This window comes from Nycticebus coucang, chromosome 7 (assembly GCF_027406575.1).
Source record: "Nycticebus coucang isolate mNycCou1 chromosome 7, mNycCou1.pri, whole genome shotgun sequence".
Taxonomy (NCBI): Eukaryota; Metazoa; Chordata; class Mammalia; order Primates; family Lorisidae; genus Nycticebus; species Nycticebus coucang.
Window position 1 is genome coordinate 51,949,505 of NC_069786.1, and position 16,216 is coordinate 51,965,720.

Sequence of the window (16,216 nt, forward strand, 5' to 3'; positions counted from 1 at the left end):
ACATGCTGCCTGTTTCCTGAAGGTAATATTCTCCACCTACCCCCTGTTCAGGTTTGCCTCTCCCTTCATTTCATACCTGTTACTCCTTAACTCTATCAAAACTTCCCTGTTCTTTGCCCCATTCCCTTAAGATTTTGCAAGGACACACATGGTAAGAGCGCGACAATGTTTGTTTTTAAATACGTTTTCTTTCTAGGCGCACAGATTTTCATTCTTAAGAAGAACTCTTAAAGACGTATTGCCAGCAGTTGAAATGTCACATCTTTCTGTCTGTCAAGAGTGGCAAAAATCCATATCCTACAATAACTGGCTTTTACTTATTGATTCTACCCAGCTTAAAATGTGTGTATCTGAAGCATAATGAGATAGAGATTAAATCAAAGACTTTGCAGTCAGACAGACCCAGTTCTGAAAGTTAATGCTGCCCCTTACTAGCTGTTAGTGACAATCTACCTACCTTTAAGATAAGATAATGGTGCCCACCTCATGGGCTTGTTGATAGAAGCAGATTAATTAATGCATGTAATTACTGCAACGTTGAGTAATATGAAAGTTCAATAATTAAGAAGTTCTAATATTATTTATGTAATTGAAATTATGTAATTCCAACTTTCTTTCTGACTTGTTTTTTATTTATCTCAAATATAGGTCATATATATTTACATACATAGAAATACTTGTATCCTATGGATGCAAGGAAATATAAACCTTCGTAAACCAAGGATATGTAAGGCGTAAAGCCTTGTTCAACTTTGTTTCCTCAACAGCATATAGCATAAGACTTTGTATAAAATAATTGCTAAATGAATATTGAGTTTTATTCAATCACCATGAAATGTCTTTGATAACAATATCTATTCCCTGTAAGTCAGAGATAGCTTAAATAAAAGAAAAAGATAGATTTGTACACTAATGTACTTCAATTGGATTCAACCATTTTCATGTTTTTCTTCAGTTAAAGTTAAATGGAACATTTTCTTAAAGGACAGGCCCATCTCGTTTGTCACCAGTAACAGAAACCTCATGAGTTATAGGTAATAAACCAGTAAGTTAGGGCATGATTTATTATTAAGAAGTGTATTAGATACCTTCAGATTACTAGAAAAGTGTACAAAATTTATTCCAATTCCTATCAATTGCAACCTAGCTTATTATTAGGAAATAAATTAAACATTTGCAGAATCTGTTTTGGTAATATCAACAAAATAACAACAGCATCTATGATATTTGATCCAATTCTATAGGATGTAATCAGTGGTCTGAGAGTCAAAATTCTTTCAGAAATGGGGGATGAAAACCTGTTGTTCAAGAATCATTAAAAATGGGCGTCCAAGAGACCAGCTCAAGGTACAGAATTCACTTAGCATTTGCAAAGAGTTCAATCTGGGGATCTTTTAAAACTGTTTCTTCAGATTGGGCTCAAGGTGCCATCATCATAAGTGACTAGTAAGTGACTCTATGTGTATCTGATGGAAATACCAGGCCCTCAAACAGTCAGTTTTATGTTTAACAATATCTTTTTTTATTATTAATTAATTTATTTTTATTGTTAAATCATAGCTGTGTACATTAGTGCAATCAAGGGGTTTCATATACAATCTGAAATATTCTCATCAAACTGTTCAACGTAGCCTTCAGGGCATTTTCTTAGTTACTGTAGCCTAACAATATCTTAAAGCCTGCTTGACCAGAAGCTATAAAATCATTTTTAAATGTTAGAGAAGCCTGCATTAATCTACTTAGTGATTAAGTTTGGGAACATATGAGTAGACATGAGCTGAGTAAGAAAACTTTGCCTATTGCCATATTTATTGCTGCTTGTGTATTTTTTCTTTAGAAATTCAGTCAAAGTGTACCCTTTCTCGCAGAACTGGCCTCAACTCATTGGAACGAATAACCCGGATCATCCTGGAAAAGAGATGGTTGCCAGCCTCCAGGTAAGAGCCACTTACCATTCTGCATTACACGGGGGACACAGAAAAGCAGATATCTTCCTCGTCAGACAGCCACAGCAGTTCTATGTCTTGGTCTTTTCTCGTCCCTGGCTACCACACCTGGGAACAGCAGATGCTCGGTAACTTCACGTCTTCCACCTTAAACTGGCAGTCTTCCTTCGCAGAAAAGTATCAAACACCCCCCTTTTGGCCCACTTTTCTACAGGAACCTCTTACTTCAACCATCATCAGAAATCCAAGCTCTCATCATTACTGGTTCTGTTTATTATCCATGGGTCTAATCCAGCCCATTGCCTGTTTTAGAGATCAAGTTTTATTGGGCTACTACTGTACCCATTCCTTTACATAATGTATTTGGCTGCTTTCACTCTAAAAAGGTGTAATTGAGTATTTGCAACACAGGCCATCTGGATGGAAAAGCTTAAAACATTTACCATCCAGCCTTTATCAGAAAAGTTTACAGATCCCTAGCCTAGATATTCATTCCTGTCCTACTGTGTACATCCCCTCAGCTGCCCTTACCTCTCCTGCCATCCCAAGGAGTTCCACTCTGCCATCTAGAGCTGACATGCCATCATCTGCAAATCTGTCTGCATCCACATCTTCATCTTTGTTTTCTTGCTCCAGGAAAATCCTGACTATGCCCTGTTGAAATCACCTCTGTTGTAGTCTTAGACAGTGGAGCCTGTTCTTTTGCAGTCTACCGAACTACAGATGCAGTTCTGGGAGGAGTGTTTACCTCGGTCTCCAGCATCATTTCCAAACCAACTCTCTTCCTTCGTCCTCCCAAACCACCAGCTCTGTTAAAGTTTGTGCCAAATGACTTTGTTACCTACTACTCTTTTTGAACGTTGTCATCTAGAGAATTCAGTTAACTTCACTCTTTAACAACTTTAGTGTTTCACTCATTATCTTTTCATTCTGTTATTAATCTTATTGACTCCATTCTTACTGATTTTAAAACCCATGCAAATAATACATCTAACTCCATGGACTCCAGTTTCCAGGTCTCCCTACATTACAATAGAATGATGTTATTTCTTACCCATCCTCAGCTACTCATCTCTATGTATGCGTCATACTTTTGACCTTGTGAGCATCAATAAATCCATCACCTTCAATATCTCAAGTTCGAGCATGCCATTCTCAGACTACTGTCTCCCATCCTAATATTTTTTCTTTAATTATTTCAATATTTATTTATTTATTTATTGAGACAGAATCTCACTCTGCGGCCCTTGGTAGAATGTTCTGGGGTCATAGCTCACAGCAACCTCAAACTCTTGGGCTCAAGTCAGCCTCTGGCCTCAGCCTCCTGAGTAGCTGGGTCTACAGGCTATCACCACAATGCCTGGCTAGTTTTCCTATTTTTAGTAGAGATAGGGTCTTACTCTTGTTTAGGCTGGTCTCGAACTCCTGAGCTCAAGCAATCCACTTGCCTCAGCTTTCCACAGTGCTAGGATTACAGGCGTGAGCCACGACACCTGGCCTTCCTAATATCTCTTTAAATAAGTACCTACACAAGCAACACCTTGACTTATTAATACATTCTAGTCTGTGGAGTATAGTTACATTACTATCAACATGCCCCCCTCAGGTGCTCACTTCCTTTTCTACCCACCTTAGATTCTATGATGTATTATGAAGCCACTGTTGATGACACCCTCACTCTCTTGCTCTGCCATCCTCCATCACCTGGCTGAACTGCAAGCCTGTTATACCCCATAATTCCAGAGCACCAACATGATTAAACATTGGTGAAGATGCAAGAACTGCACTGGCTAGTATCACCTTAAATTCTGGCCATAAATCTGAAGTGAGTAGTCAAAAGCCATCTTATTACTCTAATAGGACTTTTGCATTCCCACTTTTCAGAATGATAATTTCACCTCATGTCTATAATCTCCAATCTCGCCTGTACTCTCAGCTTATACCATTGCTTCATAAATCGCTGAGAAAATAGAAGTGGATTGACAAGAATTCCTCACCTTTCCGATCTAAAATTACCTACCCTCTTCACTCTATACCTGTTTCCCGCTGCCTCAATTTATTACAGAGCAGTGTCTCTACTGCCATCACTGGTCTTCCTCTGAACACTAGGACTCCTCATCCTCTCGAGGGCTTGATTTCTAAATTATCTGCTCACTCTCCCCTGGATCACCTCTGTCCTCAGTCACTCCCACTCTCATAAACCTCATCTAGCAATTCCTTTCTTAAACACATCTATGCACATACTAACAAGTAAAACAATAGTGATAGCAAAAATAGCAGCCAAAGACTCTTCCTTTACCTTATGTCCTCTTCCAGTGGTCTCCTGGGTCTCAGCTTAAATGTTTTCTCAGAGGACTCTTCCCTGTTCACCCATTTGAAAGTGGCCACCCAGTTACTGTTCATTACATCATCCCATTTGACGTCTCTACATTGCATTTATCAGTCTATATGTTGATGGACTGTTTTGACGCTTATTTACCATTTTCTCCTCCCTGTTACAAAATCTCTGTGAAAGTATCTTCTGTTTTTTCACTTCTGCATTCTCGGTGCATATGACAGACACAGAAGGTCCTCAATAATAATCTTTGAATGAATGAATGAATGATTTCCTCTTTTTCCCCTACTACTAGACCACAGGATAAACAAAGGCAAGAACTTTGCATCTTGTATGTCTTTGTAGTTGGTGTTTAATAAATACTCCTTGCATGAGTCAAAGAATCATTGCTATAAATGAGCAATAACCTAAAGATAAAAGTTATTAACATGATGTTCTACTTTCAAAATTTGCATTGGCACTTTTACTTTAAGAAAATCAGAACGATTTCTTTCAGGGTTATACTAATTCCTTTTAAACTAGTGCTAATTTGTGTGACTTATCCATATGCACCTAAATTAATTTTTCTAACTTTAACTAGAGCTTATAAATAAATAAGTACACATATATGTATGTAGATGGATGGCTATATATACACCTACCCACACATATATAAAACATATGTTAGTCCTGTTCTAAGGATCTGCCAAACTTTCTTGGTAAGACTTGCCAATTGCTATCATGTGACAGGATGACAGTTCTCTTCTCTGGGAGAAGTCCAGACTTCCAGTGTCTGGGACAGAAATAATATAGACCAAGAAACATTTATAGCTGATGATGGATGATTTTTGGCTCTCAGAATGTGAAGTTTGGTCTTCTTATTGGGAGACTATGAAAATCATTAGAGAAGAAATTATTTTTATTTCTACTCAGCTGAAAGAAGTTCTTGTTATATTTCTATATGCAGGCATACTGCAAAGAATTTGCTTGGTCAATATGGGTTTGTACTAAACTCTGTGACTCAATGATAGCATGAGCTCTTTTTGCCAGTGTAGCTGTCTTATATTTATTGGCATGGCAAGTGTGTCCAAACATACCCAGTTATAGATGTATTCCTGTTATCAATAATATGGTACTATTTAAGAGTGGAGATATTTTTGCTCTCAGGCAGAACTGATTCTGAGGACATGACAGGGATACTTCAGTAATTACATTTATGCACACAGAGGAAGTAAGAGGAATGTTTTCAGATGTAAGCAACAAAAAATCAACTAGCAGTGCTTCTACAAATTGGGGATCAGTGGTTCGATAGCATGTAGGTCATCGTCTCTTCAATTCCATTGGCCTTCCTATCAAAGCCAAATGATGGCTGCAGGACAGGAGGTGATGTCCTAACAAAAAAGTATCCAAATGCAAGTGGCCAGAGGTGATGTGGACAAGTCAGTGCTCTTTGTGGAATATCCTGTTAACAAGGAGGGAAATGTATAATGTCCTGAAAACCTTCAAAAAATCGTATCTTTATATTGTTACCAATTGGCCCCATTACAGGTCCTAAACCACTTGCTGAAGATACCTTTCCTAAGAACTAGAGATCCTTGCCTGATTTTTGAATAAATTGGGGTTCCATTTGAAAGAATGGAAAGAGGAATGGCTTTCGCATTGGCAAGGAACAGAGTCTGTCACAGTCGGCTACCACGCACACTCATGAGGTTTCATGGAGGAGATCGTTCTCATGTTGAATCTTGAATTCAAGTAAAAGTTGGCTGGGTAATAAAGTTTGCAAATGTTGAAAAGGCAGAGAGAGCTTCTTCTACAAATGTATGGAACAGTTGGAGAACTGCAAATAATCAATTACAGCTGGATCTTCTGTGTGTGTAGACTAGCCAAAGAAGAAACTGCCGAGGTCAGCGGGGGCCATGCCATGAAGGCAATGTGGGAGCAGGGAGTAAAGTTCTTACACCTTCAGGCACACATTCTTAGGTTGTTGTTAAAGGAGAAAGTAAATATTTGCCTGGGCTTTTCCTCCATACACGGCTGAAAAAATACAGATATTTTAAGATCAATATCCTCATCTTTCAATATTAAAGAGGTAAAGTGAGAACAGTCATTACTTATGATACCTTGTTGCTCTCTCTTCCTAGCTAAACCTTGTCTGAGGATTTTCAAGCTCTCTGTTAAATTAGATTGTACTCAATGGGGTATAAAGCCTCAGAAGATTTTTCCAGCTGCACTTCCCCTATTAAAACCTTTGGAGAAAAGAAACTGAATGTTTGGAGTGAAACCAGTCTTACTACCTTGATCATTGTTAATCAGGCCAAAGGATCAGTACCTGAGCCAAAATCTGCCCAATAGGAATGTACCTTACTGGGTAATAACAAACCAACACAATCAGATTTCTTCTCCTCGGGAAGGTTAACTGAATAAAGGATAGATGCCAGAAACGTCAGTACAGGGGATGGAGGAGAGAGGATAGAGAGAAAAAGGTGGAGACAATTTGAGAAAGAAGAAAAGCAAATGATAGCTGAGCTCTAGAAATTAACATAGTAAGTCTCTGATCTTGGAAAAGGGAAAAAAGAACAAAGGAAGCGTCAATTCCCAAACAATTCTTGAGTGGCATGAATCATATTATCATCATTATCATCAACCCACAGGAATCATTAAATTGATCCCCAAAAAGCAATCTAATTCTATTCCTCCAAATATTAAACCACATTCAAACAAAATTATTGATGAACGTTACAGTCATAAATTATTTTTGATCAGATGGAATTACTTATCACCTTTCAGAGTAGGACTTTGAGGTGTGAGGTCTTTGGGAATGGTTATGCTGATGTGTCCACTATAAATTTGTGGTTAGTGGCTCACAGAGAAGCCTTCCTTTCTTCTCTGGATAGTTCTGAATAATAACAACAACAACAATAATAATACAATAGCCAAAATGGAATTTAATCATTAGGAAACAAGAGAAAGTGAAATAATGTTTAGATATCAAAACTGTGGGCCAGCCTGTATTCCCAACTACTTGGGAAGCTGAGGCCAGAGAATCGCTTGAGCCCAAGAGTTTAAGGTTGCTGTGAGCTGTTGACGCCATAGTACTCTACCAAGGATGACAAAGTGAGACTCTGTCTCAAAAAAAGAAAAGAAACCTGTGGGCCAAAGGAGACATGATTTATAGATCTGCCAAGCTGAGTAGTACAGCCTGAGTGCAAACAGTGCAAATAGAAGCAGATTGGAGAACAGGAAAGATACTTATGAAGGAAGCAGGCAAAAGGGACCTGTTCCAGGATAGTAGTTCTGCGTCCTGGCTATCTGTCAGAATTACTTGGAGTTCTTTCCTAAAAAAAAATAGGTATTTCCTTACTCACGCCCTGCTAAATCGAAATATGACTTCTTATGGGGCCGGCCTGGCATCCACACATGATGGAGCTTTCACCTGTGCACAGGTAAATATCCATGTAATGATGGCAATAATTCTTTCTTTAGGAGGAGCATCTTTTTTTCTTTCTTTCTTTTTTTTTCAAGCTGAAGGTTTATTTAAAAAGAATGGTTCTTAAGAATTCTAGAGAATAAAGCAAAAGGATACAGTGCTCTCTTCCTATAAGTTAGCCAGCCTATCCAGGAACAGGGTAACAGTAAAATGCTGGTGGAATTTCACAGTAGTTTAGTGGTACAAGATTATCTGTGCCCAGAGTATGAAGAGTTTCTCAGTGGGCGATGCTTAGTTCTGGGTTTTCATCTTCCCTGAGCATGAAGGAGAGGCCCTGCTACATGGCCATAGCTGAAGCCCTTGGGCCCAAAGTTCTTAGCATAGCATCCTTTACAATAGATTTCACCTTCTTTGTCAAAGTTGTCCGATTCAAGACTCTTCCCACACTTGGCACGCGGCAAGCAGTTTGTATGCCAGGGCTTCCCTGCTCCAATTACCTTCTCGGCAGCGAATTCGCAATCCCCACATCGGGAACACTTCTCAGCACCTCCATATTTCTGAGCAAATTTAGAAGTGTTTGGATTTGTTGTAGGCCTGTGAGGTTGAACACTCTCGGGCTTGACGCCGAGCCTCTCCCCGTGGTCCTTGTGGAGAGTGCCCGGCCGTAACCATGCCCGCAGCAGGCTTTGCAGTAGATCTCTTCGTCGCTAATTGCCACTGTCGCGCTCTCTAAATTTTTCCTGCAAACCATGCACAGAAAGCAGCAGCGGTGGAAGCTGCGGCCATGGCACTGGGCCTCCTCGGCGTGGTACACGGTGCTCCCGCAGGCCCCACACTGGTTTCCACCTCCCCAGACAGGCATTTCGGGTCAGAGGAGGGAGCTGGCCCCGCAGGCGCAGCCAGCAAGGCCGGACCAGACAGGGCACCGACAATCCGCGAGCCCGCGTCTTTTTTTCCTAGACCAAGGCTATATTAATTTTTCTTTTTTTGCTTTTTATTTGTTTATTTTTTGAGGTTTTTTTTAATTTTTTCAAAATAATATGAAGGTACAAATTTTAGGTTACATTGAATTGTAAGCCCGTTTAAAACGCTGGAGGTATTTGGGGGTATTTTTGAATGTTCTTGACAAAATAAAAATTAGCAAATCTATGGTTGGTACGGTTTGCAATCTTGGAGTTTACCAACATCATTATCACTAATTTCCTTAACAAACAAATAACAGCAACAACCAAAAAGCTGTTGTTTTTGTGTAGATTAAATGAGATAACTTGTGTAAGGTACCTGGTGCATAAGAAACACTCAGAATCTTCTTTGTCTATGTTATCAGGTAAAAAACTTTGGTTTGAAAAGTTTAATTCTTATTCTTTAAGCAATACAGGTGATTTATTGTTCCGGATAAGTGAAACATCTAGATCTTGTGGTGGACCTCAGTTCTTACTCAAACAGGACACTGGCTCTACTTTTCTGTATTCTTTTTGCTGTCCTCTCCTGTTTTTTGTATCTGTCTCTGGACTAGCTTTGTGATGTGGCTTCCAGGATGCACACAGTTAGAGAGAATGCTGTTCCCTCAACCAGAAGCAAAATTCTACCCCTCAGGAGATTGCATTACCCCTAAGCCAACAGATGTAGCCAGGGATGAAATGCGCTCATTGGCTCAATCCTGGGTCAGTCTGTTCCTGAAGCTATGCTGTAAACAATTTAGCACACCAGGATCTATCTCTGAAACTAAAGATGCTATAAATCCCATCAAAACCAGAAGGCTGCCATGAGATGGGTATGAGGAGAACCAATGGTGTTGTAGGAAAATCATGACAATTCCCCTCCTAGCCTTATTCCCAAATGGATTTACTATTGTCCACTTGCACACAGCAAGCAGTCCCTTTACATATCCTTCCTGCCCGTCATAAAGCAGTTTGGGTTAAATTTAAAGAAGTTACCAGCATTGTCTTTAATGAAAATGTTATTGACTTTATTTAATACTTAAATGTACTAAACTGTTATTACCGAAGTTTGAAAAATATAGAAAATTAGGGGGCGGCGCGTGTGGCTCAGTCAGTAGGGCGCCGGCCCCATATACTGAGGGTGACATGTTCAAACCTGGCCCCAGCCAAACTGCAACCAAAAAATAGCCGGGTGTTGTGGTGGGCGCCTGTAGTCCCAGCTACTCGGGAGGCTGAGGCAAGAGAATCACTTAAGCCCAGGAGTTGGAGGTTGCTGTGAGCTGTGTGAGGCCACGGCACTCTACCGAGGGCCATAAAGTGAGACTCTGTCTCTACAAAAAAAAAAAAAAAAAAAAAAAAAGAAAAATATAGAAAATTAGAACAGGAAAAAAAAAAAAACCCCAGGATAACCACGAGGGAGGGTAAGCATTGTTAAAATTCAGTGTATTATCATTGTCTTCATATTATGCATGTGTATTACATTATGAAGAAATTATGTACGTTTATATTTTATTTTAAATTGAGTTTTAACCTAACAGATGTGTTTCTTCATTATAAAATAAATACATGATTTAGTTTATAAAATAGAAAAATTTGGACATGTAAAACAATAAAGAAGGAAAAGTTAGAAAGAAGAAGAAAATAATGAAGGGCATGAGGGAGGAAGGAAAAAAAGAAAATATCATTGAGATATCATCTGTATTTTTAAGTATGCATCAATATTTGTTTTACTTTTGAAGCCTAATTAACAAATGTTCATTTGTCTTAGATGACAGATAATATCTAACACTGAATGGTTTATTAGTCTTCCCCAATTAAAAACATGACTCAGGTAATCAATATGAATTTTAAAGATGTGGAAACTCATAATTCAAGTTTCTTAACAATAAAAATGACCACCATATTGTTGTAAGCAGGTCTATTTCATAAAAAGGAGGAAAAAGACTATAATAATTCTCCCAGTGTGGCTCTCAACTTTGTAAATACAGTAAATTATCCCTTTTTGCAAAAAAATGTTTTTATCAAAGTAGTATAGGTGTATGCTATGGCCTGACTATTTGTTTCCCCCTAAATCTATATATAGAAACCTTACCCCCTAAAGTGAGTGATACTAAGGTGTGGGGCCTCTGGGAGATGACTGGGTCATGAGGGTGGAGCCCTCGTGGATGGAATTAATGCACTTGTAGAAGAGGCCCTGAAGAGCTTACTGCTTACTTCAGCCTACTGAGGGCACAGTGGGAAGGCACTGTCAGTGAAGGAGAACGAAGGCCCTCACAGGACGCCAAATCTGCCAGCATCTTGATCTTGGGCTTTCCATCCCCCAAAGCCATGAGAAATACATTTCTGCCCTTTATAAGCCACCCCATCTATGGTACTTTGTTACACAAGCTCAAACACCCCAAGAGAACATACAATTATAAAAGACAAATCCAAAACAGTTCCCAGCTCCGCCTCTTCCAGTGGATCTTCTTAGTTTATCACCCCAGAGAAAACCATTTTGGATGCTTTTAGCTATGTCTTCTAGACTCCATTGTCATGTCTCTCAACCATTTCAGTGCCATTTACTCTTATTGATTTTAGACGTTACTTTTTGCATTGCAACCCTAAAAGATGAGGATCTAGCACTTTTCCACCAATACCCCTTGTCCTCTAAATATTATTATGTTTGTATCACAATTTTTCATTAAGTGAGCATCAATTGGTTCTGTTGCTATGACCACGTAATTATTATTTATAAATGAATATATAATTTATTATGATTACGTTTCCTTTCTTCTATAATTTTGTTTTCCCAAGCTAATTATTGTCTGATTTTTGTTGTTGTTCTTGTAATGTTTTTATACTTTCTATATACCTAACATTATTTACCCTCCAAAAATCCTAATATTAATTTATAAAAATCAAACTATCACACTGACATGCAAATTCTAAATTTGCAGTTACCCTTTCTTGGAACTTGAACTCTGCTTCGTCTCTCAAAATTCCTACCTTTATTATAGGTATTCTGAAATGTTCTCATTATAACATTTGGATGTTTGGATGCCTGTATCTTTTCATGTGTTGCACCAAGAACTCAGTGAGAATGTGCTCTTCAGTAACAGGATATTTCCTCATATTATTTCTTTGTTCCTTTCCTCTTATCCATTTGCTCTCTCTCTATGTCTGGAAGTCTTCTTCTTCTTCTTCTTTTTTTTTTTTTTTTGTAGACAGAGTCTTACTTTTTTGCCCTTGGCAGAGTGCTGTGGTGTCATAGCTCACAGCAGCCTTAAACTCTTGGGCTCAAGCAACTCTCTTGCCTCAGCCTCCTAAATAGCTGGGACTACAGGTGGCTGTCGCAAAGCTCCACTATTTTTAGACACGGGGTCTTGCTTCTTACTCAGGCTGGTCTTGAACTCCTGAGCTTGGTCAATCCACCCGCCTTGGCTTCCTAGAGTTCTAGGATTACAGGTGTGAGCCACTGTACCCGGCCCTGAAAGCCTTATTGATTTGCTTTTGAACCTCCTGTGGTGGCATGCCTGACATCTATTGTTTTTCTCTACTGCAGCAAACCTTTTTGCCTTTTATACTATTTTTTTCTCAGCGATTTTCCCAACTTTATATTCCAAACATTCTATTAATTTTAAAAATTTCTGCTAACATGTGTTGTAATTTCTGTGAACTTATATTTTTCTCCTTTTCCTTCTCCACTTCCTTTTCTTTAATAACATGCTGTACTTCATTTACAGATACAATCTCTCTCTTAGACTTCTGATTATAGTAACCATAGCTTTTTTTAAACATAGTTTTATGTGACACTCCCCATTTCTTTGAGACAGAGTCTCATTTCTTTGAGACAGAGTCTCACTTTGTCACCCGCAATACAGTGCCATGGCATCATAGCTCACAGCAATCTCTAACTCCTAGCCTTAAGTGATCCTCTTGCCTCAGCCTCTCAAGTAGCTGGGACTATAGGTGTCCTCCACAACGCCTGCCTATTTTTATAGACAAGAGTCTCACTCTTGCTCAGGCTGGTCTTGAACTCATAAGCTCAAGCAATCCACCTGCCTTGGCCTCCAAGAGTGCTAGGACTACAGGCGTTAGCCACCGCACCTGGCCTTAAAAAAAAAATCTTTTTAAATTTCTTTTTTTTTTTTTTTAATTTTAGAGGTTTCACTTAGATTCCTGGGATACTTGGCAGTTTGTTCAGATTTGAGATAAAAGCTTCACGGTAATTGAAGTCTCTGTGTGTGTGTGTGTGCTGTGTGTATTGTGCATGTAGACGAGGGAGGGAGGGTTGGGAAGGGGTTTGAAGTGAGGGGGAGGTGAAGCTTTATTAGACTACTATAGGGTGAGAGGGCCCTAGCTGTTCAATCTCAGTATTCATTGTCTTTTTTTTCCCCAATATTTTGATACAGGGTCTCACTATGTTGCCCAGGCAGGTCTCCAACTTCTGGCCTCAAGCAATCCTCCTGCCTCAGCTTTCCAGGTCACTGGGATCACTGGCATGAAGGTGCGCCCAGCTTCTTTGGCCTTTTATTTTGACCAGTCTCTTTGCACTAGTTTTCTATAACAAATTACTGCAAACTTAGTGGTTTAAACCAACACAAATTCATCTATAGCTTTGTAGTTCAGGAGCCCAACAGTTGGTCTCATTAGGCTGAAATTAAAGTGTGGGTATGGCTGCATTTTTTTGGAGACTCTATGGAGTAATCCATTTTGTTGCTTTTCCAGTTTCCCAAGGTTAATCTCATTCCTTTACTCATGGTCCACCTTCCATTTTCAAAGCCAGCAATAACTGTTCAAATCTTTCTCACATTTCATCACTCTGACCTCAACTTCTGTAAGTCCCTGTTCCACATTTAAACAGACCTAGGACTACATTCAGCCACTCAGATAATACAGGATAATCTTATTTTTAAATCAGCTGATTAGCAACCTTAATTCCTGCTTGTCATGTAACATAACATATTCACAGGCTTCAGGGATTAGGATATGGACATCTTCAGGGGTTTACTATTCTGCCTAACACTAAAATTTCCTATCTGATGATCTTTTCTAAGAGCAGAGCAGGAAAAAGGTCTTAGATGTTTCAATATTTTATGAGGATTTCACATATTCCCCATTCTTCACAGGGCTCACTTCCCCTTCTCAGGTGCACGTTGTTTGTAACAGTATGGATTATCTATGGTTTGCTTTATCTGAAAAATGAATCTCTGGCTCTTTCCAGAGACAGAAATTTAATCAGAAGCTTGAAATCCGCTTTGGAGGGTGATATGACAAAGGATGAGGTAAGGGCATGCTCATACTGTATGGGTAACCGCTAGGCTGAGTAATGTGAGATGACAGGGTGCTAGAGGCTAGCAGTTTTCTCAGGCTTTTAGATTTTTGAACAATCCTTCCATTTTTAATTCCACCTCCTCTCCTACCTTTTCAGGTATCTTCTGTGTTCCTGAGCCTTTTCCCCACGATTCATCCAATCTGCTTACCATCTTTCCACAAATGTTTTGACTTCTCATCTATAATTTCCTCTCACATTATTTTTCCTCGTGTGGATTTATGCTTTATTTTATTCCTTTATTTTTATTTTAGTGATAGTTTTAGAAAAGTCAGAGACAAATATGATTATTAACCAGAAGTTGTTTATCATTTTTTAACAAGTGATGAAACCAGAGAAAAGCGTATTCTTTTTTGGGGGGGCAGGGATCTTTTTTATTTTTATACACATAAAAATATGGAACGCTTCACGAATTTGTGTGTCATCCTTGCACAGAGGCCATGCTAATCTTCTCTGTATCGTTCCAATTTTAGTATATGTGCTACTGAAGCAAGCATAAAACGTATTCTTTTAGATTGTTACTAAACACAGAAAGAGGTTCTACATAAATTGAGAGATAAAGATCTTCACATAAACATTCATGTTCAACTAATTGAAATAGTAAAAAGTAAATTAAAAAAGAAAAAAATAAGAAATAACAGATTAGGGAAGCATTGCAGAGTAAGATTTTTTCTAAGCTGCAGAATTGATCTGACCACATTTTCAAATGGATTAATGAAAGGGTCCAGCATAAATGGGGAAAACTACACAAGTTTTTCATATCATTATTTTCGCTATTTTAAATTCCTAATTTTGAATCATCTCTGAGTTATCCAGATTGTAACTCCAAGATATCCTATTTTCTTCAACAATGTATATCTAAGAATGTCTTCCTTTTGCCCTCATGCCTGAAAGATGGCTTGTTCATCTGTAAAATCTTATTTGCCTTTAAATTTCTTCAGATGTTCTTCATTGTCTTGGAAATGTATTGTTATACAGAAGTTTGAGGGCAGTTTGAGTTTTGTTCATTTCCATACAGCTTGCTTATATGTTTCTGAGACTTTTTTACATTTTAGTTCTTGAAATTATAAATGTTGACAAACTAGGGGTTTATGCCATTGATAGTCCAAAGATAACAATAAAATTACTATAGCAGAGAGAGAGAGAAACTTTTGAGTTTAGGATAAAATATGGAATAATGTTATAATCAAGAGTTCTTTGAATCAGATACGGTCCTGCTTAATTATCTGTTCTAATTAAAAGATGTCTTAATTTAATTTTATTTATTTCTTATTTTTTTAAGAGACAGAGTCTCATTTTATCGCCCTTGGTAGAGTGCTGTGGCATCACAGTTCACAGCAACCTCCAACTCTCTGGGCTTAGGCAATTCTCTTGCCTCAGCCTCCAGAGTAGCTGGGACTACAGGCCCCTGCCACAACACCTGGCTATTTTTTGTTGCAGTTTGGCTGGGGTCGGGTTTGAACCCACGACCCTCGGTATATGGGGCCAGCGCCCTACCCACTGAGCCATAGGCACCACCCAAGATATCTTAATTTTAAATCAGATTTTCTGTGGATTGACAAGGGGGATTATAAAATAAAAAGTCTATAATAAACAAAATCACTTAATTGTCAGGAAATCTCTTACTTTAAAATTTGCATAAATCTGTATAACTGCTTTTATCCTCCTGTTTCAGAATACCAAAGCTGTAAAGGCTAGCATACGTGTATACGCTTTTTGTAGGAGGTGACATATATGTGGAGCTCTAGCTTTTATTTCAGAAAGGGAATGTTGTTATAATCTGACTTGGTCATTTTATCAGCAAAAACACTATTCTAGCAGATTTAATTGCCATTTTAATATTTTACTTTTTTTTTCTTTTTGGAGAAATCCTCTATTCAAATGACAAGCATTGTTTTGTTTCTTTCTGGCCTTGTTGTCTCAGGGTATCATTTTTATAGGCTGTAAGGTCTTTAAAGGTAGGGTCAGGTATCATTCATTTCTATATTTGTAGAACTAAACCCAACAATCAACTTGAAAGGACCTGAGAGGGGGCAGGCTATGAGTTGTATGCATTTATACCAAGCCTACGTTTTAGAACGGAGTCACAATAGCCTAAGTCCCATTACTATATGCTTTTCTGAGCCTCCCAGATCAGATAGTCTACCCTCCGGTTCTAGTTACTAACATCCCATCTGAAGGCCTGTTGTAATGAACATATACAAAATGTTTGCCTTTGGAAGGTCCACTGCCTACACCATCCATGCATGTTAACTGAGGAATGGTATAGTCAAC

At 38.6% G+C, this 16,216-nt stretch overlaps 1 non-coding gene and 1 pseudogene across 1 annotated transcript; both read right to left on the reverse strand.

The window, feature by feature from the left end:
• Window positions 1-7,992: 7,992 nt before the first annotated feature.
• On the reverse strand, window positions 7,993-8,549 carry LOC128589708 (cysteine and glycine-rich protein 2-like; annotated as a pseudogene).
• A 5,783-nt stretch (window positions 8,550-14,332) lies between these two features.
• LOC128590950 (U6 spliceosomal RNA) lies at window positions 14,333-14,435 on the reverse strand. The gene has a single exon (XR_008381409.1). It is a non-coding gene; the product is annotated as a U6 spliceosomal RNA (small nuclear RNA).
• Between the last annotated feature and the right edge of the window lie 1,781 nt (window positions 14,436-16,216).